Source organism: Podarcis liolepis (assembly GCF_965112155.1).
Source record: "Podarcis liolepis genome assembly, chromosome: 5".
Classification (NCBI taxonomy): domain Eukaryota; kingdom Metazoa; phylum Chordata; class Lepidosauria; order Squamata; family Lacertidae; genus Podarcis; species Podarcis liolepis.
In genome coordinates this window covers 88,479,084-88,504,275 of record NC_139556.1, presented here as the reverse complement: position 1 = coordinate 88,504,275, position 25,192 = coordinate 88,479,084, and the positions used below count along the sequence as shown (strand labels likewise).

Genomic DNA, 25,192 nt, shown 5'->3' with positions numbered 1-25,192 from the left:
CGTGCTCTGTTGCAACATCCTCTAACCTCCCTGAAAACAAAGCAGAGTGAATGTTCATTAAATAGCTGCTGTTGTTCTATTTAGGACCTCCGTCAAAGATCTCACTGCACAGACAGGTACCTATGGAGACAGGTGGTCCTTCAATTGCCTTTGCCTTGGTCCTTATCTATGAGAAGGGCTTCAAAGGACAAAACCATCACTTTGAAACTGAGCCCAGGAACAGGCTGGGAACCATAGCAGTTGACATCGCACAGGTATAAAATGGCCATAACATCCAGTTAGAAATCTAACAGCTTGCATTCTCTAAATAGCCTTCAAAGGCAGGCCCATGTATAGCACAGCACAGTAGTCTTTCCTAGAGGTAACCAGGAGCATGGGTAACTGAGACTAGGTTATTTCAGTTGAGGCAGGGCCAGGTGGCCTATCAGCAGTACCTCAGATACAGCTTGCCCATCTCACAACTAAAAGGTCAAGGAACAAGACCCTCAAGCTGTAACCCTGTTCCTTCGGTGGGAGTATCATTGGAAGCGTTGAGACGAAAGTCAATTTGCACTGTAGGCTGACTTGGGAAGGGTAGATAGAGAGGGTCCTCCAACTTTCTTAGACTTACCTTCTTGCACTGACCTATTGAACCTCCTTCAATGTTAGACTGATTCTCTCAGGATTGGTGACACCATTTTCTTCTCCAGCCTTTCCTTGGGAGAGGAGACATCTTGGTGTATCTCTCCTGGTGAGATGAATGAGCAAGCATGGCTCTTTGCTTCTCCACCGAACATAGTTAGAACTAGCATTTTCTCTATCAACAGTGGCGGAACCACATTTTTGTAGATTGAACTGTTATGGGCTCCCTTTGCAACCAGAAACAAGATTTGGGTAACCACAGTTATCTTCTTCAGTGGAGTTGCTCCATGACAGATCACCACACCTTTACAACATCTCTCAAACTTTTTGGGATTGTTGAAATATATACAAAATAAAAACAAAAATGGTAGACCCAAAATTTGAAAACAATGTGGACCCACGTTGCTTCTGGGGCCCCTCTGGGATCAGGGGCCCCAAAGTTTAAGCTTCATTAGTTTTATAGTAGATCTGTACCTGCCTATTGTGTACTTCCTGCAATAGATATGGCTTTCTTGTTTTCCCAAACTCAGAGTCTCTGTGTGATTCTATCTAGTGTAAAATGCGCTCCTCCAGCAGGAATAAAACATTCTGTTCAACTTCTGTGAGTGTGTCAACTCCAAACACCAACAAGTACACCAGAATCAGAGAGTACCTGAAAGCAATTTTAGAACTAATAGCAAATCTCCTGGCCGCAGGCTGCTCTAACTCAAGGGCGGAGAACCCTTTTCACCTCGAGGGACGGATTCTCTTCTGGGTAATCTTCCAGGAAAAATAAATAAATTGTATGTTTGTGCAGTAAGACAGTTCCTCCTCACACTCACACACCCTTCCCCATCCAGGCAGCGGAGAAGGCATCATCCTAGGGCAAATTCCAGCCAGGCAAACACACTGATGGAGGGTGAAAAGCAGGGCTGGCCAGGACTGAGGCCTGGGGTAAGGTAGAGAAGCCTTGAAGGCTGCATCCAAGCCACCTAGGCCCAAGCTTCCCCATCTCTGAGGTAACCGCTCTAGCTGCTGGAAAGAATGCTATGGACACGTAATGCTCCCCGTTCGCAAGAGAGAGTCGAACTTGCCTCAGGGAACAACTCAGTGATGCTTTCTGCTAATTGGCACTCGAGGTGAGGCCCTTGCAAAACCGGTTGCGTCGCTCGTGTTCATTTTCATAGGCCTACGCTGGAGCGCTTCTCCCGCAAGGGTTGCCAGTCCAGCAGACACACCTGCCATAAGGAGCACTTATTATTCTGACAGCGCACTGTGATTAGGAAGGTGTAAGAATGCCAGCCGTGGCTTCTTCCCATCCAGATGAACGGTGACACTTCAAGGAGCAGCGCAGATCAAGGATTGCTGCCTGACAGTTTCGGAAGGAGGAGGGATGCAAAATTTTGTGATAGGTGGCTGGTGTTGCTATGACACATTGAAGATGGATGGAAAGCACCACCTGAACGTCTGCCCACCCCCCTCCCAAAATCAGATTGCTTATGATAAGAAAAGTGACTTGAAAATGCATGTCAAAGCTTAGGATTATATTTGCTTGACTTTCCAGGGACAAACCTGTCAGTAGAGCACAAGGCTCTTAATCTCAGGGTTGTGGGTTCAACTCCCACCTTGGGCAAAATATTCCTGCTTTACAGCGGGTTGGACTAGATGACCCCTGGGACCCTCCAACTCTACAATTCTACGACACAACATTGTATATAACCTTTGTATAATATGCAGCTGTCACATATGGGGTTTCGAACTTGCAACCTTGGCGCCATCAGCACCACACTCTAACAAACTGAGCTAGTGCTTCCCCAGCCTGAAGCCCTTCAGCTGCTTTGGACTACAATGCCCATCATCCCTGACCACTTCCCATGATGAGAATTAATAGAAATACAGAACTATAGAGTGGGAAGGGACTAGTCCAACCCCCCTGCAATGCAGGAATGTATGTGAGATTTTGTAGTCCCAAAGCTTGGGGAGAGGGCACCAGGTTGGAGAGGGTTGTCTTCTCAAAGCCTGGCCAGCGTTTCCTGGAAGCCAGCTCCCTCTGAATAAACACATCGAGGAGGCAGCTGCCTTTCTTTGAGCCTGCGGCCCAGGCCTTAGGATCAACAAGCATTGTGCATTGTCTGTTGTTCCTACGAGGAATGCCCCTTGTTGTTCGCACTTCCAGAAAGCGGACAGACAAAAGGATTGTTCCGGGAGATGCCCAGCAGATGTGAATAGCCAAGATGACCGATGTGCTGCATTAACAGAACTGCTGCGAGAGCGTCGCATGTACCCAGAGGAGCGCAAGGGATCGTGCAAAGCGCTGCGCCCGCCCGCAGCCTCGCCAGACGCTGACAGCCCCAGCGGGCTCAGTATTGCCTGCACGGACCGGCAGCAGCAGGTCTCCTAGATTTCCCAGGAGATGCCAAAGGCTTGAATCCAGGGCTTCTCAGCTGTGATTCCACCACGGATGAAGCTCCGCGGCTCTCCTTCCCCTTTCGAAGAATCGGAGGCACCGAAAGCCAAGGTCTCCTCCTCGCCGGAGTTGCGCACCCGCCTCCTGTGGGCGCGGGACAGCCGTGACCCCGCCCCGCCCCGCTTCAGCCGGGCGTCCAGCTCCACCAGCCAGGCAAGAGGACTCCTTTCCCGGGCTCCTCCGGCTCCTGGCGTCGTGCGCCCTATCTTTCCGCGGTGGGATCCAGCTGCGCGCTTTTTGCGCGAGCGCCACAAGCAGGTAAGCCGCGCGCCCCCCCCTCCCGCGCCAGCGAAGCGCCCTGGCGAAGAAACGCGCCACGATGCCCCTCGGCGTCGCAGTTACTGCGATCCGGAAATTTGCTAGACAGCAGCTCCGGCTGCGTCGATTTGCAACTTCTCAGGAAACTTTTGAAATCGCTACCTCTTTCCCGCTCCAACTACAGGACGACTGACAGGGAGAGGGAGAGGGAGAGGGAGAGAGAGAGAGAGAGAGAGAGAGAGAGAGAGTGCCCCTGGGGTGATCTCCCTTTCTCTCCTTCCAAGACCAGCTACCTGCCAAAGGTGGAACTTCAGCCAATTCAATAACAGATATTGCTCTTCCTATGATGTCATTGTTTGCTGATGGGAGTCCCCCACCCAGGGGCGTGGCCAGAGTGGGGGTGGGGGGCAGCTGCCACCTGTTCAAGTAAGTAAATAAAAATACTTAACTAAAAGTAGAAATTGTAGAAAGATGTTGACAGAATTTTTTTCTTAGTTGTTGTTTAGTCGTTTAGTCATGTCCGACTCTTCGTGACCCCATGGACCAGAGCACACCAGGCACTCCTGTCTTCCACTGCCTCCCGCAGTTTGGTCAGACTCATGTTGGTAGCTTTGAGAACACTGTCCAACCATCTCATCCTCTGTCGTCCCCTTCTCCTTGTGCCCTCCATCTTTCCCAGCATCAGGGTCTTTTCCAGGGAGTCTTCTCTTCTCATGAGGTGGCCTTTCTTAGTAAAAAGGGTAAAGGTAAAGGGACCCCTGACCGTTAGGTCCAGTCGTGACCAACTCTGGGGTTGCGGCGCTCATCTTGCTTTATTGGCCGAGGGAGCCGGCGTACAGCTTCCTGGTCATGTGGCCAGCATGACTAAGCCGCTTCTGGCGAACCAGAGCAGCGCACGGAAACGCCATTTACCTTCCCACCGGAGTGGTACCTATTTATCTACTTGCACTTTGTCGTGCTTTCAAACTGCTAGGTTGGCAGGAGCAACGGGAGCTCACCCCATCGTGGGGATTTGAACCGCTGACCTTCTGATCGGCAAGTCCTAGGCTCTGTGGTTTAACCCACAGCGCCACCCGTGTCTCTCAGCCTTTCTTAGTACTTGGGGTCAAATTAAAACAACTGTTTTTGAGACACAGATGGGTGTCCTGCCCCCGCAACATAAATCCTGGCTACACCATAGCTGTGAACCTTCCCTTTTTTTGCGGGAAATCCCCTTATTCCAGCGCTGCTTCCCGCTGCTATCCCGGATTGTTAGCCAACCCCTCACCCCGGGACAGGTGAGGCTGCTTATCCCTTATTTTCGAGGCTGCTGATCCCTTATTTCCAAATCTGAAAGTTGACAGCTATGGGCTACACCCATGCCCCCACCCACCTTTTGCAAACTTTGAAATTCTTCTCCCCACCTTTGTACAGACTTTTGCTTGTGTGTTTGTTATTCCCAACCAGGAAGTATTTGTTAATTGTTATTGTTTTGTAGGGTTTTTTGTGTGCACACATGAATAATCTGAGGCTGAGTGTCTGGTCTCTCTCAGAAATTCCACTGTGAGCCCATCTCATGGATGCAGCTGAGAAGCAGATTTGCTCCAGAGGAGCCTTACTGTGGGAGGACCTGCGAAGTTTCTGGCACCTCGCTGTGGGTGATGCTGGGACTTCCTGGTGTCTCTTGCAGAAAGGGCTGTCTTCTCAGTGGTGGGGGGACAGGGGACATTACCAGACCTGCTTTCTTCTTCTTCTTGAAGTGAAAGGTTGTTAGACTTCCATCAGCTCTTGCATACATGGCCAAGGATGGTGGAAGGTGCAGCAAAAAGCTGGATGGCTGCAAGTTTCAGAGAATGGTAAAGTTGGAGGGGACACCAAAGATCATCTAACGTAGGCACGTCCAATTTCCAAAAGACTGTGATGCACTCCCAGTATAAAAATACTGTCAGTGACCTACTTGTTGACCTTTTTTGGGGAGCATTGCCCAGAGTTGTTGAGCGATCGACCCCCTGTGGTGCAGAAAATGAATTTAGGTCTTAGTTCAAGTTGAAAAGTGTTGGGATTTGACTCTTAGAGATGCCCAATTTGCTGTGCAGGGAGGTTATAGATAGGAAGCTGCTGTCATCAGCTTTAATTGCATAAACCCAAATTTATGGTAGGCACTTGAATGCCTCCCATGAAATTCTGCAAGTGTGGAGGCAAACTGGGAGCCGTGTTTGTGCCTGAGAACTTGCAATACTGTAATAATCTGAATTGTGGCAAGCATATCAAGCTTCATTCATTTGTTTCTTAATAAAACCTCATTGGGGAGCACTTGGTGTGTTTCACAGAGTACCATAAACAGAAGTCCGATCTCTGGGCCCAAGATGCTCACAGTCTAAATTTAGAATAGGGGAAGGAGGAGAAATAGACAACAGGGGGAGCAAACAGTTGCAGGATTGCAAGCAAATGCAGTTGCACGTACAGTAAGCCTGCAACTTTTGCGGAGGTTACGTTCCGAGGATCATGCCTAAAACCAAAATCGTGTATAGTCAGAACATACTGTGTCCAATGGGATTGCCAGAGTCCCCTTTCCCTGACTCCTGCCCCCTTTCCTCCCTCTTTTTATTTTAATGTGCTTAACTTGCATGCTTACTGCACTTACTGCCCTATTCTATGCATGTTTACTCAGAAATGTCCAGCATCTTGGAGTCACACTTCTGCTTAGAGTAGACCTATTGGAATCAACAGAACTTAAGCTAATCGTAATTCAAGTCCCATTGATTTAAATAGGTCTGGATCCAACCTTCTCCCTCCTGGGCTGTAAGCTGAGAAGAAGGTCATATGCTTCCTTTTCAATCAATCATTCAATCAGTCAATAAAATAGTTGCATGTGTGTTTTACAGCATTACCCTTATTCAGAGAATTTTGTGTGTGGAAACAGTTTTCTGCACAGGGATCAGTAATAATTGGGTGTGCAAAAGCCAGGTACAAGGGCTCTGGTTTAATAGCAAAGCAAGGGATGGGAGTCCACACCTAGCAATCTGGTTTATCTATTTATGTCTTTCCCAATGGTTTGCATATATACTTTTACTCAACAGCAACACCTAAAAAGAAAACGAATAAGAAAACCATCTAGCCAGTAACAGTTTTTATAAATGCAGATAAAACCACCTAAGTTATTATTTTAAAATCTATTAAGTCCTCGTCTGCATCATATCTGAGTTGCCAAAAGCTCTTTGAAATAAAAAGTCAGGCCATACTCTTGTTAGGACCGGCCAAAATGCCACACAATTGTGAATGAGTTTTCAAGTTCTGTGTCAGGTTGAATGTTGAGCAGGAGAGGAGAAGGCCTGACACTGAACCCACAGCCCTCTGCATTTAATCACAGTCTCAAGGCCAAACTAAATATGCCTCTTTCAGTTGCATTGGCTTAAGAAACCCGGTTAGTTGTAGGTGTGTCGGGTTTTCATGAGGATTGTGGCAGAGAAGAAAAGGATTGACCATCCAGATGAAAATTGCTCTTCTGGGCTTAAATAAAAACTCACACAACTGCAAATGGTGTTTTGCCTGCAGTTTGGTGGAGCGTTGGAGGAAGTTGCACACTTAGTTGGACAGTGATAGGGAACCTGCTGCCCTGCCTGCCAGATGAAGTTGGACTACATGACCAATGATCAGCCAGCATGACCAATGATAAGGGATTATGGGAGTTGTAGTTTCCAGCAGCATCTGGAGTAGGGCTGTAAGATGGCAGCAATGCCCATCCTTTCCTGTGTGTTGCAATCAGCACTGTTTCTGTTCTACTGCAGTTCGGCTTCCACTAAAATATACATCGTTCATCTCACTGTTTGTGATAGCTGAAACAAACTAACAATGTAGTTTACTTCAGGGCATTTCAGTGGAAAGGAAGCATCAAAAACAATGCAGAAAACAACACAATTATTTACTTAATGTGCACAGTCTTCAGAAACAGAAATAGCTAATCTCACTCATATTAGCTTGTGTAATTCCCATTCCTGATCTCAAATGAATATGCAAATTGTGGCAATTTGTACTCCCATTTCTGACATAGGGATGCAGGTTTCCAGGCCTTCTCTGGTAGATGCTATGCAGAGTTTATATTGTCGCTAGGGCTGCTGGAACAAAGAATCAAATAATGACTGATCCCACATTCTTGAAAATATATGTTGGATTTGTTGTTCCAGCAGGCCAAGGTGCAACCAGGGACCTCACAGAGCCTCTTAAATTAAATCTGCAATCTCTTTCTACTTGTTTATTTTGCTGGCATATGTCTGTCCCTGGAGACAATGGCGGAGTGTGCCTTTGGGGGTGAGGTCAAGCTCTTGGAAGGTAGCAACGCTTGCTGTGGCTGTAGAGACCAATGTGGGAGAGACATGTTTTGTTGCAGCCAGAGAAGATGGAGGCATCTGGTTGTGCTGCTGCAGATGCAGCATGACGTTTCTTTTCCCTGTTCCCAGTAGAAGGGAGAAGTAAATCAGCAGGAGGTTCTGTATTGGCCTTGGATCCAGTCTCATGCTATCTAAGAGTACTGGGTGGCTTAGTCATGTAAATAGGTGTTCCCCATACTTAAGCAAATAGATTGTGCCTTAGATAAACACTTAGGCAAGAGGTGTTTTATTGTTTCCTCTGAGCCACACTGGAGAATGTTTCGCCCGATTATGAACTGCTTTATGACTTCCCATTCCGTACTGGCCAGGTGAACGCCAAGGTTTGGTGTGCGGTCTAGGTGGTGAATTGGACACCAGTTGCAACTTGAAACATCTCCAGTTCACCAGTTAGCTGCCCAGCACAGCTAACTCTTGCTGTAGATGTGTCCGTCCTGTGCCATGTGACAAAACCATGGGCAGAATTTCTGTCCAAAGTAGGCCTTTATCTTGGCACACCCACTTTTGATACAGGCTCCACCTGCTTTTAGGGGTTGTCACCAAATTACAACACCACGCACACATCAAATAAAATATCCCACCTAACCCGGAAGATGGTGTTTAGGCAATACATCAAAAACAGCAATCCAAATAACATAATTTCCTATTGAAGAGCTGTCATATGTTCTTCATCATCTCCTCTAAAGTGCGTCCTGTTATGTCTTTTTGGTGGAAATAATTCTGATTGCCAACAGAGAACTTCCTGCACAAGTTCTTTTGTGCTGTTTGCAACATTGCATGTTATGTATTCAAGCCTGCGGATCAAAATAGCTCACAGCATTGTTCATCAGCCACTGACTGAAAAACCACTGACTTTTGCAATACATGAACACAATGGCGTAAGGTGTTGGAGGCTGCCTAACATTATCTAGTCATTAAGAGGCGTATAAAATATGAAGTAAGCTCTTGGAGACCTCACTGACTTGGCTTTTGTTACACTGTGCTTCATGGGCTGTTCATTAATCTCCATGAAATATTCAGAATGCACAGTACCTCAGAGGATTCCTGTACTGAAATATTAACCATTGGGACTATGTGCTATGATACATATATATATTTACTATAAAATAAGCATTTCTTCTCTTTCACAATAGATCTAGTGACCTGTCCTGAGACAATAGTTCACTTTGCATCCAAATCTGTTTAAGTCTCTTGATCTCGAAAGGGACTTGCATAAAAAAAATCTGTCTAACTAATCCGGGGATAGAGAACTTGTGGTCTTCCAGATGTTGTTGGGCTACAGTTCCCACAAGTCCTGACTGTGTTGGCCATGCTGGTTGGGGCTGATGGGAGTTGGAGTCCAACAACATTTGGAGGGCCATAAATATATAATAGTTTGCATTCAACCCTTGAGGACGTGACGCTTCCTTTTACTGCCTTGAAAATACCTGTTCCCCAATCCAGCACATCTCATGTGAAGGGGAGCAAGTATGTGCCTGTTCTTCTAGTATGTTAGCCTCACGTCTTCCAGCCCTTCCTCACTGAGGTGGGATGGCATGTCCATGACATTTAGGATCTTATGAATCCAGTCCATGGAAGTGATCTTTGTGGCTGGACAGGGTTTTGAACTTGGGCCTCTCCAGTCCAAGATGAAACACAGATGAATTATAAACTGTTGATGGGTAAAAGGATCTCGACACCTGATGTTTAGAGGCTTCACCTGCCTCTTTTATGATTTCACAGTAAGCTCACAGTAATTAGTACTCTGCCGATCGCTTGCATGCCACTCACATGGCAAGCCATGGGTTAGAAGTGGGAGAAAGATGTAGGAGTAAATATACCACAGGAGCTGACAAGCCACTCTTGGAAGTTTATTTACTTAGGTTTGTATCATGTCCTGTTCCCAAGGCAGCTGATGCAAATGTTTACAAATCTAGGAGAAAAGGAAAGAGAGAGAGAAATGCTTCTGGGTTGCCATAAAACAGAAGTGGGGAGTTGTGTGTTGTTGGATTACAACTCTCATCATCCCTGACCATTTTGACCCTGCTGCCTAAGACATCTGGTTGAAGCCCAGTAACATCTGGAGGGCCGCCGATTCCCCATCCCCAAGAACAGCCATGCTGGATCAGGCCTAAGTCCTGTCTAGTCCAGCATCGTGTTCTCACAGTGCATAGCTGTCAACTGTCCCTTATTTGGTGGGAAACTCCCTTATCCCAGCACTGTGTCCCGCTGCTGTCCCTTATTGATGATGTCCCTTAAATTTCCCGGGTTTCCAAGGAAGCAGTTCCTCTCCCTCCCTCCCTGCTGGCCAGGGAGGAGGGAGGCTCCAACTGTGTTGCTTGGCTGTGTTGCTCACCCAATAAGGAGTCTAAGAACGACTGGGGGGTGGAGCTTGCATGCCTTGTGCCAATCAAATCGGCCGTGTTGCCTGGGGACTCGCCTTTGCTCAGCGCTTCCCAGCGGAGAGGAGACAGTGGTTTTCCTTGCTGCATCCCCTTTGCCGGGTTGCTGCGCTGTGGGAACCACCACTTGAGGCTTCGTTTGGCTGCTGGCTGGGCTTTCTGCCTTTGGCTCGGAGGGGCTCAGAAGTTGAACATACCTGTGCTCGGAATTGGATGGATACGTCATTGACGGCCCACTCACCTTTGCCGGGGAAAAGGTCTGTCTGGAGCGGGGGCACATGGTGGGGGAAAAGGAAAGGAGCTGGTTGAGTACAATGGCGGGTGGCGATCTTGTGGGACGGGGGGCTTTTGGATTTGTTTTGGAGGCTCCTTCGATTGACTGTTATGGGGGAAAGGAAATGAGCTGGTTGGCTAAAATCCCTTATTTTGGCTGCTGATCCCTTATTTTCGAGGCTGCTGGTCCCTTATTTTCAAATCTGTAAGTTGACAGCTATGTCACAGTGGCCAGCCAGGGGCCCACGGGAAGCCCAAAAGCAGAGCCTGAGCATGACAGTGCTTCCTCTGTTCGAGATTCCCAGCAACCCATGTAGAGAAACCTCCAACCTGGGAGGCAAGGAATAGCCATCCTGGCTTGTAGCTCTGCAATAAATCAACACACAGGAGACAATAGAATAAGGGGAGGAAAATGGATGGAGGGCCAACGGCAGAAGTCTATGCTATTATTTCATTCACACGTACTTGGGATTAATCGCAGCATACAAAATGGGGCATGAAGAGGAAAGATAGCCTGCTGCGAGGTCTTTGGTGCAGCTTTTTTTTTTTTAAAAAAAATATTTTTATTAAACACTTTCAACATACCAAATTATCAATCCAAATAATCAATTGCATTATTTTCCCCCTTTCCCCCCCACCAAGGACTTCCCTCAGCTCCCCTCTCTGATTTCTTTGCACATATTGTTCTCTGCATGTTATAAAATTGTACATATCCTTGCCACATCTGTCATGTGTTCAACTAATAAATTTGTGGATGTTTATTCAAAACCTGCCAAGGAGTCCAAGTCATTTTGCTGTCTTTTTAGATAGTTTGTAAAAAGTTCCCATTCTTCCTTGAAGTCACGATTGCCCTTGTCACGCAGTTTATATGTCAATTTAGCCAGTTCTGCTTAGCTCATCGGTTTTTCTTGCCACTGTTCTTTCGTTGGGGTTTCCTCATTCTTCCATCCTTGTGCTAACAAGACTCTTGCCACTGTTGCAGCATACATAAATAAGTTCTTTATTTTTCTTGGCAGGTCTCGTCCTACAATCCCTAACAAAAATGCTTCTGGGTTTTGTTTTGTTTTACAAATGTCATTTTAAACATTTTTTTCAATTCATTTCCCAATTTTTTAAACTTCTCTACATTCCCACCACATATGATAAAAAGTACCTTCTTTTTCTTTACATTTCCAACATGTATTCGACCCGGTTTTATACATTTTTGCCATTTTTACTGGTGTAATATACCATATACCAGTGGTACAGCTTTCAGTCTCCTCTCCACACCTGCATTCCATCCCAGGGAATTCCCTCTCCTCCCTGCCCAGGTGAGAGGCCAACCCAGAGCACAGGCTTCATTTTTCCTGGGCGGGACCTAGATACTGTTCCATCCCTGTCACACTGTTGTGAGGCCTCTACACCCACAATCCAGCTCCTGGTGGCTTCTGCCACAGGGGCTGTAGAGCCTGGCAAGGCAAAGGAGGAAAGCAGCACAAAAATTTCTTCAACGCATTGTTACAGGCCAGCGGCGCACATAGCTCTAATCTCTGGCGAAGGAGAATGGCTGGGTCTGAGGGGCTGTTGCCCCCCCCCCGAATCTGCCTCCTGTGGCGATGGTCTCACTCTGACGAATAACAGGGCCTGTTCTTCTTCAGATAGACATCTTTTCTTTCAGCATGAGCCTAAAAGCGAACAATTTGGATGTGACAAAATAGGCGTTTGAAAACAGTCGCATCACGCAGGCCACACTGATCTGTGTGGCCACTATTGGTTGCACCTCCTTGTCGCGTGTACAGTGGCAAACCCACACTTGTTTCTGTGCAATGTGTGGCGAAACTGGCCTTACTTAATATTCATGCTCTGCTTATCAAACAGGTATTTAGATTACGTATGGCATTCCCATCGATCACCTTATCTTTAAAGATACGCTCCTGCAGTCTGCAGATCTCAACCTGTGTTAAGTCAATACATCAACTTGTGCTTTATCAGGTCCTGTCTATTTGATGAATCAGTCCACAACCATTATTTGGCCACGATACATCTTGTCCCCATATTTTTCCACGGGGCCACAAACTTCTTATTCCGTTTGCACCTGAAATTCCAACAAGGATATCAAGCCTGCATTGTAAATCACACAACAGCTCTGTGAAAAGATTACGCTGAGAATTTAGGACTTTCCCAAGACCAGATGGTGAGCTTTATCACTCTGTAGAAATTTGGACCTGGGATTCCATCTCTTTAGTCCAGCAAGCTAGTCACTACGGCCAAAAAGAAAGAAAGAAAAAGAAAGAAAGGATTGTCTTTAACTTGATCTTCTCTTCCCTTTCAGTATGGCAATGTTCTCCCTGATCTTCTTTTTCCTATGTGTTATTGCTGGCTGGAGTTTTATGTTTTGTTCTACTGTGAATTATGCGCAAGGATGCTTCCACTAGGTGGCAACCTAGTGATTTTGTGTTAGCAAGAAAAGAATGCCATCCTTGTTTACAGAGGCAGTTTCCCTCTCAAGTTTATGTGATGCATTTATGTTAGGCCTTTAGCAGAAGGAGAGCTTGTCTGGATCAAGCTTGATGCTGAGGAGAGGAGGACAGCCTGAGGCACATGTTGCTTTGGGTTCTGCAGAAGTGTTTGAGTTCACTCTTAACAGGAGAATTTTAGCAGCAAACCAGATATTCAATCTCCCAATGCCTGTTTAGTGAAAAGCCACAGGGAAGGGAGATTTGAACTGAATATGTGCCAATAGGGGAGGTTTTTTTATTTTAAAAGACTCTTTATCTCAGGGCCATAAGTCAGTGACAGAATCTGTGTATTGAATGCAGGTGGTTGCAGGTTCAATCACTCATATAGTAGAATCATAGATTCTTAGAGTTGGAAGGGACCCAAAGGCCATCTAGTCCAACCCTCTGCAATGCAGGAATCTCAGCTAAAGCATCCATGACAGGTAGCCACCCAACCTCTGCTAAAAAACCTCCACGGAAGGAGAGACCACCACTTCCCTAGGGAGTCCGTTCCACAGCCGAACTGCTCTTACCATTAAAAAGTTCTTCCTTTCTTGTATAACTGAATCTATTGGTTCGAGTTCTACCCTCTGGACCAGGAGGAAACAAACTTGCTTCATCCTCCGCTTGACAGCCCTTGAGATATTTGAAGATGGCTATCATATCTCCTCTCAGTCTCCTGAGAGGACACTGACAAACTGGAACGTGTCCAGAGGAGGGCAACTAAAATGGTCAAAGGCCTGGAAACGATGCCTTATGAGGAACGGCTAAGGGAGCTGGGCATGTTTAGCCTGGAGAACTTTTTGTCTAGTTGCAGCTTGTGATCCCCAGCATACCTATTTGGAAGTTTTATTTATTTATTATCTACTTAAATTCCAACAAACCGCACTTCAACATAAAATAGCATAAGAAGGTAAAGGTAAAGGTAAAGGTAAAGGGACTCCTGACCATTAGGTCCAGTCATGAACGACTCTGGGGTTGTGGCACTCATCTCGCTTTATTGGCCGAGGGAGCCGGCGTACAGCTTCCGGGTCATGTGGCCAGCATGACTAAGCCACTTCTGGTGAACCAGAGCAGCACACAAAAACGCTGTTTACCTTCCCAATGGAGCAGTACCTATTTATCTACTTGCACTTTGACGTGCTTTTGAACTGCTAGGTTGGCAGGAGCAGGGTCTGAGCAACGAGAGCTCACCCCGTCGCGGGGATTCGAACTGCCAACCTTCTGATCAGCAAGTCCTAGGCTCTGTGGTTTAACCCACAGCACCACTTAAATTCCAACAAACCACACTTCGACATAAAACAGCATAAGGAGGTACACAGGCTAAGAAACACACCTAGCGCAATAAAAGCACCAGCTGTATCTGTAAGAGCTGGTTGGCCAAGAATCTCAGTTTTGAAAGTCCTGTATGAGTAATAATACAGTTTTCAGGAGAGATTTAGGGGGCAAGATTGGCTGGGATGGGCAGCTTAGTATGTAGGTATCTGGCTCAGCCGGCATTAAGTCCCCAGCCCCAGCTCAGCCAAAGATACACTGGCTCAAAGGTAAAAGTGTTGGATCTGTGTGATGGGGTGAGCTCCCGTGGCTCTGTCCCAGCTTCTTCCAACCTAGCAGCTGAAAGCATACCAGTGCAAGTAGATAAATAGGCGGGAAGGTAAACAGCGTTTCCGTGCGCTCTGGCTTCCATCACGGTGTTCCGTTGCGCCAGAAGCGGCTTAGTCATGCTGGCCACATGACCCAGAAAGTTGTCTGTGGACAAACACCAGCTCCCTCGGCCTGAGTGCGAGATGAGCGCCGCAACTCCGTAGTTGCCTTTGACTGGACTTAACCATCCAGGAGTCCTTTACCTTTTTTATTTTATATATCGGCTCAATTTGCTAAACTGGGGAAAGGGGTGTTAGTGGGGGCAGGAGCAGAGTGGGGAGACTTAGACCAGATCCTAAGCCCATTCAGGATGGAGCGCCATTTTAAAGGCTTGTTTTCCCTCTGCCAGGCCAGGCTTAGGAAGAGCAGCAGCTGCAGCTGTCCAGCTGCTGAACGGGGTTTGAATCTGGTGTAGGCTCTACACTGGCTTAACATCCAGCTTCTTGTGCAAAGGATTGCTCCCTTAAAAATGAGCAGGGATGGCTCCTGCCGAAGCCCTATTGGCAAGGAGTTCCACAGGGCAGGGGCTGCCCCAGGGAAAGGCCAGTCATACCTGGGATTACCAGAAGTGTCCTGTCAAAAGACCTCAGTGGTTGAGATGGAGCATAAAGAATCAGGCAGTCCTTAAGGCACTTTGTTAAGGGCCTTGTTCCATCACAATCAAAGCGATGAGTTTTCCGGAGTAACCGGGAAATGACATGTCTGACGCAATATGTAATATTTGTTTGCTTGGAAGCTCCACTTCGATGTTCGTTGAATTGCCGTGTCGTGAATGGCCAAATTGCTTTGCAAAGTGCAAGAGGAATTTGCAATATAAAATTAAAACACAGAGGAGACAATGGAGGAAGGGAGGTGGAAATGATGGAAGTGGTAAATGGGGAAAGAATAAATATGCTTTTGGTTTAATTAAGCGTACTTAGGTTTATGGTTTGGGGATTGCAAAGTTCAAGAGGATGTGGTTCCATTTAATTGTGTTTAAAGATGGCAGCTTCAGGTCTATTATCCTTATGAACTGAGCATTCCTCTGTTTCTGGTTCAGTCCCAGACTCTTCCTTATTAGCTTTGCCAGGCAAGTATGTTTAAAGGTGGGGCTGCTATATTTCTAGTTTCTAGCCATGCCAACCAGTGCCAGTTTTCACCATTAGCTGCCCCAGGTTCTCACCTTTCATTGCTTTTTTCTCTTTTTTTTAAATGTCTCTAGCCCTAAGAGTGGCACTATTCTGTCCCAATATGTTGTGGCAGATGTATATATAACAATATAAATTCAAAATGAAATGAGAAAGGCCCTCCCACAGAAAATGAGTAAATCATTCCCTAAACAGGGCTGCCTTCAGATGTCTTCTAAAAGTCAGATAGTTGTTTATTTCCTTGACATCTGATGGGAGGGCGTTCCACAGGGCGGGCACCACCGCCAAGAAGGCCCTCTGCCTGGTTCCATGTAACCTCACTTATCACAGGGAGGGAACCACTAGAATGCCCTCGGAGCTGGACCTCAGTGTGTGGGCTGAACGATGGGGGTGGAGACGCTCCTTCAGGTGTACTGGGCCGAGGCCGTTTAGGGCTTTAAATGTCAACACCAACACTTTGAACTGTGCTCAGAAACGTACTGGGAGCCAATGTAGGTCTTTCAGGACCGGTATTATATGGTCTCGGCGGCCTCTCCCAGTCACCAGTCTAGCTGCTGCATTCTGGATTAGTTGTAGTCACCTTCAAAGGTAGCCCCATGTAGAGTGCATTGCAGTAGTCCAAGCGGGAGATAACTAGAGCATGCACCACTCTGGTGAGACAGTCTGCGGGCAGGTAGGGTCTCAGCCTACGTACCAGATGGAGTTGGTAGACAGCTGCCCTGGACACAGAATTGACGTGCGCCTCCATGGACAGCTGTGAGTCCAAAATGACTCCCAGGCTGCGCCCCTGTTCCTTCAGGGGTGCAGTTACTCCATTCAAGACCAGGGAGTCCTCCACACCCTCCTGCCCCCTGTCCCCCAAAAAGAGTACTTCTGTCTTATCAGGATTCAACCTCAATCTGTTACCGTAGCAGTAACATGAGAAGAGAAGACTCCCTGGAAAAGACACTGATGTTGGGAAAGATTGAGGGCACAAGGAGAAGGGGACGACAGAGGACGAGATGGTTGGACAGGGTTCTCAAAGCTATCAGCATGAGTCTGACCAAACTGCGGGAGGGAGTGGAAGACAGGAGTGCCTGGCGTGCTCTGGTCCATGGGGTCATAAAGAGCCGGACACGACTAAACAACAAAAAAAAAACACACACAAAAAATGTTGGGGAAAATACAAGAACGCAGAGCTGAGATTGAGGATGCATCTAAACGGTATTTTATTTGCAAATAAGTCTTCTGAGATAATGTAAATGGTTTTTGGCAACCAGGTTCTTTTGCATACTGGCTTTCCCCCCAGGAAAGGGTAAATCTGAATTAAATCAGGGTTGTGGAGATACAGACAGGTATTTTGATTCCAGTGATGTTATGCCACTGCTCCAAAAGTCTTTCATGCACAAAGAGCTTCTGACTACAATCAGAAGTGTAGGGGGGAGAATTTCTATTCAGTTTGCATTTAAAGGTGAATCTGTCTCATTAACTCCTGGAACAATGGAGTCAAAATACAGTCCCAAATTTTCCATTGCAATTCTCCAACCAAGTATTGTGTACAAAAACACATGCACTAGGTAGAGTATGCTTAAAAGCTGTTATTATTATAGATTTCATTTATCAATAGTTTCCCATCAGGCAACCCGAAGCGATTTGCAATGTGATAACATGTTTAAAGAATGTACAAAACAAATTTTAAGAAGCAATTATAGATACAAAAAAAGTTTGAAACAACAACAAAACTTACATAAAACCAATTCAAATCCAAGACGGATACATATTTGAATCAGTGATGGTAATGTACAAAAATGCACTACATTAGGGTAAATTCCTTGCAAAGATATGCACACTGCACCCAAAATGTTTACATTAGAAGAAATTTGCAATGAAATGTTGGTGAATTTTCACAAGGACTTAAAAGAATAAATTCACAAACTGATGTGGAAATGTGTAAAACTGCACCGAAGGTTGAAAAAAGAAACTGAGAGAAACCAGTTTTGCTCATCCCTGCCTACAAGAAAAACCCACAAATAAATTCATCTGTCTCTTTAAGTGTGAATTATTACACATTTTTGCATGTAATTTTGTCTAATACATTTTTTTTTGGCCCTGCTTTAGTGCATTTCTGTATGTTATTTTCACCAAACCTGTTTGTTCTTATGCACACTTTGCCACAACATTTTTGTATACATTGCTTCGCTGCAGAAGTGCGTTGCGGGATTAGGAGAAATGCGAATTTCAAAGGGCGACTGCGTTTCAGTACTTGTATTGTTTCAAAACCGAATGATACATGTTTGCCTTTAAATGCAAGCCAAACCAAAGTTCTTCCTCATCCCTATCTCAGACTGTCAATCATGACAACTAGGGTTGACAGAAGTTGGAGTCCAATGACACCTGGAGGGTGCTGGATCTCCCTCCCCCCCCCCCAGCCTTTGCAGTAACAATGAGTAGGCAAGAAATATGGCTGTATCGTTTTTTGAGAGGGCATACTTGTGGTCTGAAATGAGGGGAGGGATTAGGAGTCATGCCCCCCACAGTTTCTAAATTTATTGTGGTGGTTCTTTATTAATTTTACATACTGCCTGTGTGCCAGAATGGCTTCCATGTGGTTTGCAACTCTAAAGCAATATTTAATATTTAAAACAACTTGTTGGAAGACACCCTGGGGAGGCCCGACCAGGTGGGCGGGGAATAAGTAATATATATATTTATTTATTATTTTAACTGCTTGTTTTCCCTCTGCCAGACTTTGGCTAGCTCAGACAACTTTATCCCCACTGCTGAACAGAGTTTGGATCTTGTGCACTTTATGCAGGCTTAATTTATGATGGTTTTTCCTACACTAGCTAAAGGTAAAGGTAAAGGGACCCCTGACCATTAGGTCCAGTCATGAACGACTCTGGGGTTGCGGCGCTCATCTTGATTTATTGGCTGAGGGAGCCGGCGTACAGCTTCCTGGTCATGTGGCCAGCATGACTAAGCCGCTTCTGGTGAACCAGAGCAGCGCACAGAAACGCCGTTTACCTTCCCGCTGGAGTGGTACCTATTTATCTACTTGCACTTTGACGTGCTTTCGAACTGCTAGGTTGGCAGGAGCAGGGACAGAGCAATGGGAGCTCACCCCGTTGCAGAGATTCAAATTGTCGACCTTCTGATTGGCAAGCCCTAGGCTCTGTGGTTTAACCCACAGCGCCACCCACGTCCCCCTACTTGTGTGTTAAGATTGCTCCCTAAGACACTGTAAGTGTTCTTGCTTAATAGAAGGAAAAGAACAGGGAAACCCAGAAAGATAACAGGACAGTAAGAACAGCAGTAAAAAGCCTTTCAACCTGTTAATGCAGACATTTCAGCTATTAGAATTAAAACATCTTATTTCAGACTTTCGTAGCGGTCTGGGTGTCATGGACTGTGGGTTTTGTACCTGTCATGGAAGTAGCTGTTGAGAGAGGAAGCAAAGCTCAAGCATCGCTATTGAAGTCTGCTAGATCTCAGTGAAAGTTGCTTTCTGGAAAGGCTCCAATCCTATGCACACTTTGTTTTGGGTGAATTTGCAGTGAATGGGATTTGCTATACATGTGCTGAGGGTTGCAGCCTAAATAAGAACTCCTAGCACATTAATAATGATCACTGTAATATACATGGTTGTGTTAAGAATGATATGAATTCTGTACCCAGATTGTGACTCTGTTGCTTTGTCGAGGGAAGAGTTGAGCAGCCACCGTAATGAAAAATTGCATCAAGTCCTTTTCTAGGTTTCTCCCACCTCTTTGCATTTGCAATTGGGGTAATAAACACCGACTGTTTAAATGGCTACGATAGACACACCTGGTTTTACAACAGCGGCATGTGATCTGTAGGAACCGACACTGAACAAGCATTGAAAATTGCAGCCTTTTTCACTGCGAACTGCTTGACTTTAAAGAGGGTTAAAATGCAGTGGAATGAATAACATATTCCCTGCAGCTGTCTTCAAAGGGATGCACAATACAGTTCATTTGCATTGTAAACAAGCTGCAGAATCTTGCGCTTTGTGGGTCACAAATACCTTGAAGAGATGTGGGTAACAATTGCTGATGAATATATCTCCAATGAAGTTCATCTACCTGCACCGTTTTAAAAAATAATAATGCTCCCCTGGGTTTTGAGAGAGAGTGTCTAGTGGCAAAACACAGAGGGCTTAATAAGCTCATTCAGACTGTGGCTTTCCCTCTCTGCCTCCCTCCCATTCGAATTGGCTCAAAGGGGAGTGGCTTCCCTTTGATCAGCTCGACTTCATAGGCTGAAGGATCTCGTGGGCTGGATTTTCCCTTAAACTGCCTCTGTGGAACAAGCTCAAGATCTCTTGAGCTAAAGAAGCACTTAGCTAGAAGCCGTTTCCCAGTTTCTGAAGAGACCCTGGGAGCTCAGTTGCCTTTTCCTGAACACTGGCATGGTCATTTAACTTAACACTGAAGGAGAGTACTTGGCTATTCTTTTTTAAAAGGAGAAAAAAACACACCAGAAGGACAATGGGTCGCTTTCCTCCCTCGGGGCACAAGGTTAGTAAACTTCAAACTTCTACGCGTATATGTCAACTGTCCGTGTTGATTCTCTCAACTTGTTGCCAAGCTGTCATGGAGCTGGCGACAGCCCTAGGCAGTCGAAGCGTCAGCTTCCTGCCTGCTAACAAGGGGAGAAGGATGACTTTATATTGGGTATTTTTTAATTTTTGCAGAACAGGAGGGGTTGCTTTCAATGTAAACGATGGCAGGGATCTGGCTGTTAAAGGATTAAAAATGGAAATTTCTTCTGGAAGGCTATCTGTCGCCTTCAGTTTCAGCACGTACGATTTAAAATGACTTTTTTTGCCGGGTTTCGCTTTGCTTTTGATTGCCCCCAATGCACTGAGCACCCCAGAAGTTTGGAACAACTCCTTTGCAAGGGGCTGGCCTCTTAAAAGATTATGTAATGGGCTTATTAGAAGCTATGTAGTGCCCGAATGTATAGATCTGAAACCTCTGTAGATTTCAGACGGCAAATGGGCAAAGATGGATAGCTCTTAATGAAATAAACTTTTCTGATAAACCCTCAAAGACCTTTGCCAGGCAAAGAGAGCCAGTCCTTCTCTTTCTCTCCTTCTCGTCACTAGAGTGGGCAGCCACAGTACAATGTCTGATGGTCGTTCTTATTGGTTTAACCAGCAGTCATTTTGTTGTAACCACAACTTGCTCCTGTGAAGAAGAAAATGTGCAAACTTGTGTTGATTCCTCAGGTCCAAGTGCTAGCAAGCTCAAGCCCAGAATGGATGGAGAAGTTATATGGCTATGTCCTACCTCTTGGGAATCCTGGTCCCCTGCTTGCAGGATCCTCTTAGGCAAATTGGTTGGCCACTGTGAGAACAGGATACTGGACCAGATAAGACTTTGGTCTGATCCTGCAGGCCTTTTCTTATGTCCTTAAGTGCATGGAGCAGAAGGTCCAAAGGCCTGGAAGGAGAACAATCTGGCACCATCGAGAGAGGGCCTAGTGGCCTTCTTGGTGAGAGCCAATGTTGTTGTTGTTTACAAATCTCTTCCCTTGAGGCATCCCAAAGCAATTTAAAATAATAGGTATGTATAAAGAGATCAATATCAACTTATGCAAAACAGCTGCATCTAAAAGGATTGCATGTGTAAAGACAATATATTAAAACGACAGCAGTGCATACATAAAATCAATTCAAAGACAGATGCCAACTGGGAAGAAGATACTGATGGGCTCTTGACAGGAATGTCTTTAACAGGTGCCAAAAAGACCATAGGGATGTGCGTTGAGAGGGAGTTCCACAGGACACATGCTGCCAGACTGAAAGCATGATTCCGACACTGCGCAGAATGGACCTCCTGATAGGGTGGTCTCTGCAGGACACTCTAGTAGTTAGAGACCTGGGTTCAGATGCTCACCCAGCCATGAAACACATTCAGTCACCTTGAAGACTTCAGCCTCACCTACCTCATGGCTGATAACAGGGTAAAAGAGGCGAACATGGAGAAGGACCATAGAAACTACCCCTTGCATCTTGTTGGTATAAAGACTGGCTATTGATGCAGATGAAACTGTCAAGGCTGAGGGACTATGCTAGATCTTAGATCTATATAAACAGGCAATGGCATGGGGTTGGCCATTTAGGATTACCTGGGTGATTCAGGTCTGTGGTGCTAGTGACCTGGCTTAAACGGCCTCGGGTTTCTTCCACCACAGAGATGTAGGCGTCATGAAATGGTGTCTTCCCTAAAAGTCTCCCAGGTGTTGACACTATGAGATACGTAGGTGTGTTTTCAAACCTGCTATGGACACGCTAAGGATTCTTTTCTGCAAGTTGCTGTCTGTCCATGCATCTGACTTGCCAGCAGACCTGGTTCATTAGTACAATTCTTGGGAGCAAGGCCTGGGACTGACTCCTGTGTAAAACTGGTGTGTGTGTGTGTGTGTGTGTGAGAGAGAGAGAGAGAGAGAGAGAGAGAGAGAGGGACAGAGACAGACGAGAGACAGAGAGAGAGAATGTGCACACACACATGCTTATACAAAAAATATATTGGGATTAGTTTTGTAATTATTTGGAAAGTGAGCAGAGTCATAGCTTCCTAGCCAGCACATTTACCTCAGGAAGAGTTCCGTGAATGGCCAGTTCTAGCATAAACACTTCAAGTGCATGTAATCAGGGGCAGTTGGTGCAAAAGGGTGACATCCTATTAGTGGGGATGTAGTGATTACAAGGGACGCGGGTGGTGCTGTGGGTTAAGCCACAGAGCCTAGGACTTGCCGATCAGAAGGTCGGTGGTTCGAATCCCCGCGACGGGGTGAGCTCCCGTTGCTCGGTCCCTGCTCCTGCCAACCAAGCAGTTCGAAAGCACGTCAAGTGCAAGTAGATAAATAGGTACTGCTCCAGCGGGAAGGTAAACGGCGTTTCTGTGTGCTGCTCTGGTTCGCCAGAAGCGGCTTAGTCATGCTGGCCACATGACCCGTAAGCTGTATGCCGGCTCCCTCAGCCAATAAAGCGAGATGAGCGCCGCAACCCCAGAGTTGGTCACGACTGGACCTAATGGTCAGGGGTCCCTTTACCTTTACCTTTCAGTGATTACAAACATGAGCATTTGAAGCAATAAAAGAGGGGGGAACCCAATGTGTTTTTAGCTTTTATTAGCTCTTTATCAGGGAAAAAAATAGATGCAAACTGTTTTCTCATGGGATCCCTGCAGGAGTTCCACTCTCTGAGCATCAAACATGTGGGAATTGAGCCAGAGTTAATTGACTCTGCAGAGAGTTATCTAAGATAACAGGGATTCTATTTTTATTTTTAAAAAAGAAATTCTCAGAAAATAATCCCTTAAGCATTTTTGTCTCCTCTGGTGCCTCCCAAGTTGCACAGGGAGCAATGCGCTTATTAAATTACTTGCATGCCATTCCTTTAATAGAACTTTTGAAGAAGAAAAAAGGAGTCTAAGTGTCAGCCTCACTTTTATCTCTTGTTTATTGCTGGAGTGGAGTGAACCTGGAATTTCTCTAGATAACCAGGGAACAGCCCAAGTCTGCCAAGGTAACCTAGGGGAGTTTTAGGTCACTAAGACTGCCTTCAGGCTTGCTTGGCAGGAAATTTCTGAAGAGGAGCTTCCCAGGTGTGAACTTGGACCCTTCTGTTTGCCAGTTACCGTATTTTTTGCACCATAACACTCACTTTTTTCCTCCTAAAAAGTAAGGGGAAATGTCTGTGCGTGTTATGGAGGGAATGCCTACGGTGGCATGCCTACGGATTTTCCTCCTCTAAAAACTACGTGCGTGTTATGGTCGGGTGCGTGTTATAGAGCGAAAAATACGGTACCTGTTTTACCACTGAGTTCCAAACCCCCAGCCAATAAGCCGAAATGGCCTTGTTACCTACTACACATGTAATTTTTGCTCTCCAAGGTGGGAATTGTGCTGTTAATGGATTCCAGTCTGTTGTTGTTGTTTTTTAAAGTGTTCCTGCTCACTAGGGTCTAGGGTAGCACCAGTCCAGGTTTTGCATAAAGCCGAGGAGCTCTAGACATGAGAGCAGTTGCAAAGACATATTTCTAATGGGTCTTTCATATATATATATATATATATATATATATATATATATATATATATATATATAATTTTTTAACAAGTCAATTCCAACAATCATTTAATATAACTTCTTATCTTAGACAATATTTTAGACTTCCGTCAACAACCTCTGAAGATTTTCTGTTCTTTATCACTTGTTCTGCATTTCTTAATTTCTCTATTACTTTTAATTGTCCTTAACTAATAATTCTTTTCAATATTTCACAAAGTCCTCCTGACAGAACTTCTTGTAGTCCTACTAGTGCAATCTGTTTCTAATGGGTCTTTCTCCTGTCTGATGTTAGAATTTGTTCTCAAGTAAGGTGTTTTGGTCCACCACTCTTCATGTAAATATTACATATTTCATAGAATCATAGAGTTGGAAGGGACCTTGAAGGTCTTCTACTCCAGTGCAGGAATCTCAGACTAAAGCATCCATGACAGATGGCCATCCAGCCTCTACTTAAAAACCTCCAAGGAAGGAGAGCCCGTCACCTTGTGTGGGAGTCCATTCCATTGTTGAATAGCTCTTAGCGTCAGAAAGTTTTTTCTGATGTTTGGTCATAATAATAATAATAATTTATTATTTGTACCCCACCCATCTGGCTGGGTTTCCCCAGCCACTCTGGGCAGCTTCCAACAAAGATTAAAAATAAATTAAAATGTCACAATATTAAGAACTTCAGTGAACAGGGCTGCCTTCAGATGTCTTCTGAATGTCAGGTAGTTGTTTATTTCCTCGACATCTGATGGGAGGGTGTTCCACAGGGCGGGTGCCACTACCGAGAAGGCCCTCTGCCTGTTTCCCTGTAGCTTTGCTTCTTGCAGCGAGGGAACCGCCAGAAGGCCCTCAGCGCTGGACCTCAGCATCCGGGCAGAATGATGGGGGTGGAGACGCCCCTTCAGGTATACTGGGCCAAGGCCGTTTACAGCTTTAAAGGTCAGCACTAACACTTTGAATTGTGCTCAGAAATGTACTGGGAGCCGCCCCCAGTCACCAGTCTAGCTGCCGCATTCTGGATTAGTTGTAGTTTCCGGGTCACCTTCAAAGGTAGCCCCACGTAGAGCGCATTGCAGTAGTCCAAGCGGGAGATAACCAGAGCATGCACCACCCTGGCGAGACAGTCCGCAGGCAGGTAGGGTCTCTCCTTTCTTGTAACTTGAAGCCATTGGTCTGTACCTCCTATCCTCTGGAGCCGGAAAACAAAACAATCTTACAGGTCCTGCTAGCTAGGGATGATGGGAGTTGCAGTCCAAAAACAGCGGAAGACCTCTGCAAAAACACCTCTGCAAATAGACTGCACCATTTGCAACAACAACAACAACAACAACAGTGCTTACTGGTACTTCTTTTGCTCAGCTTGAGAGTTTGCGTATGAAGAGGCGTGTTTCAAACTCGATGGTTCTGAGGGAATGTTGGCTTTGCAGACCCTTGAATTAAGAAAATATGTTGTGAAATAAATGCATGAAACTTGAATTTGTCCCCTTGAGAGCAGCGGCATTTATTTATTGATTCTAGGGATTTATAGTCTCCTTC

General features: G+C 45.7%; 1 protein-coding gene across 2 annotated transcripts in view; it reads left to right on the top strand.

Annotated features, from left to right (window-relative positions):
• Nucleotides 1–3,202: 3,202 nt before the first annotated feature.
• The window catches only part of PLD1 (phospholipase D1), a 130,186-nt gene continuing 108,196 nt past the window's right edge, over nucleotides 3,203–25,192 (top strand). Inside the window, exon 1 of one of the 2 annotated variants that reach the window (XM_083503968.1) lies at nucleotides 3,203–3,325. The gene's annotated coding sequence lies outside the window, so the exon portion shown is untranslated. Of the gene's footprint in view, nucleotides 3,326–19,909; nucleotides 20,109–25,192 lie in introns of those variants that run through there. The other variant, XM_083503967.1, reaches the window with a different exon arrangement.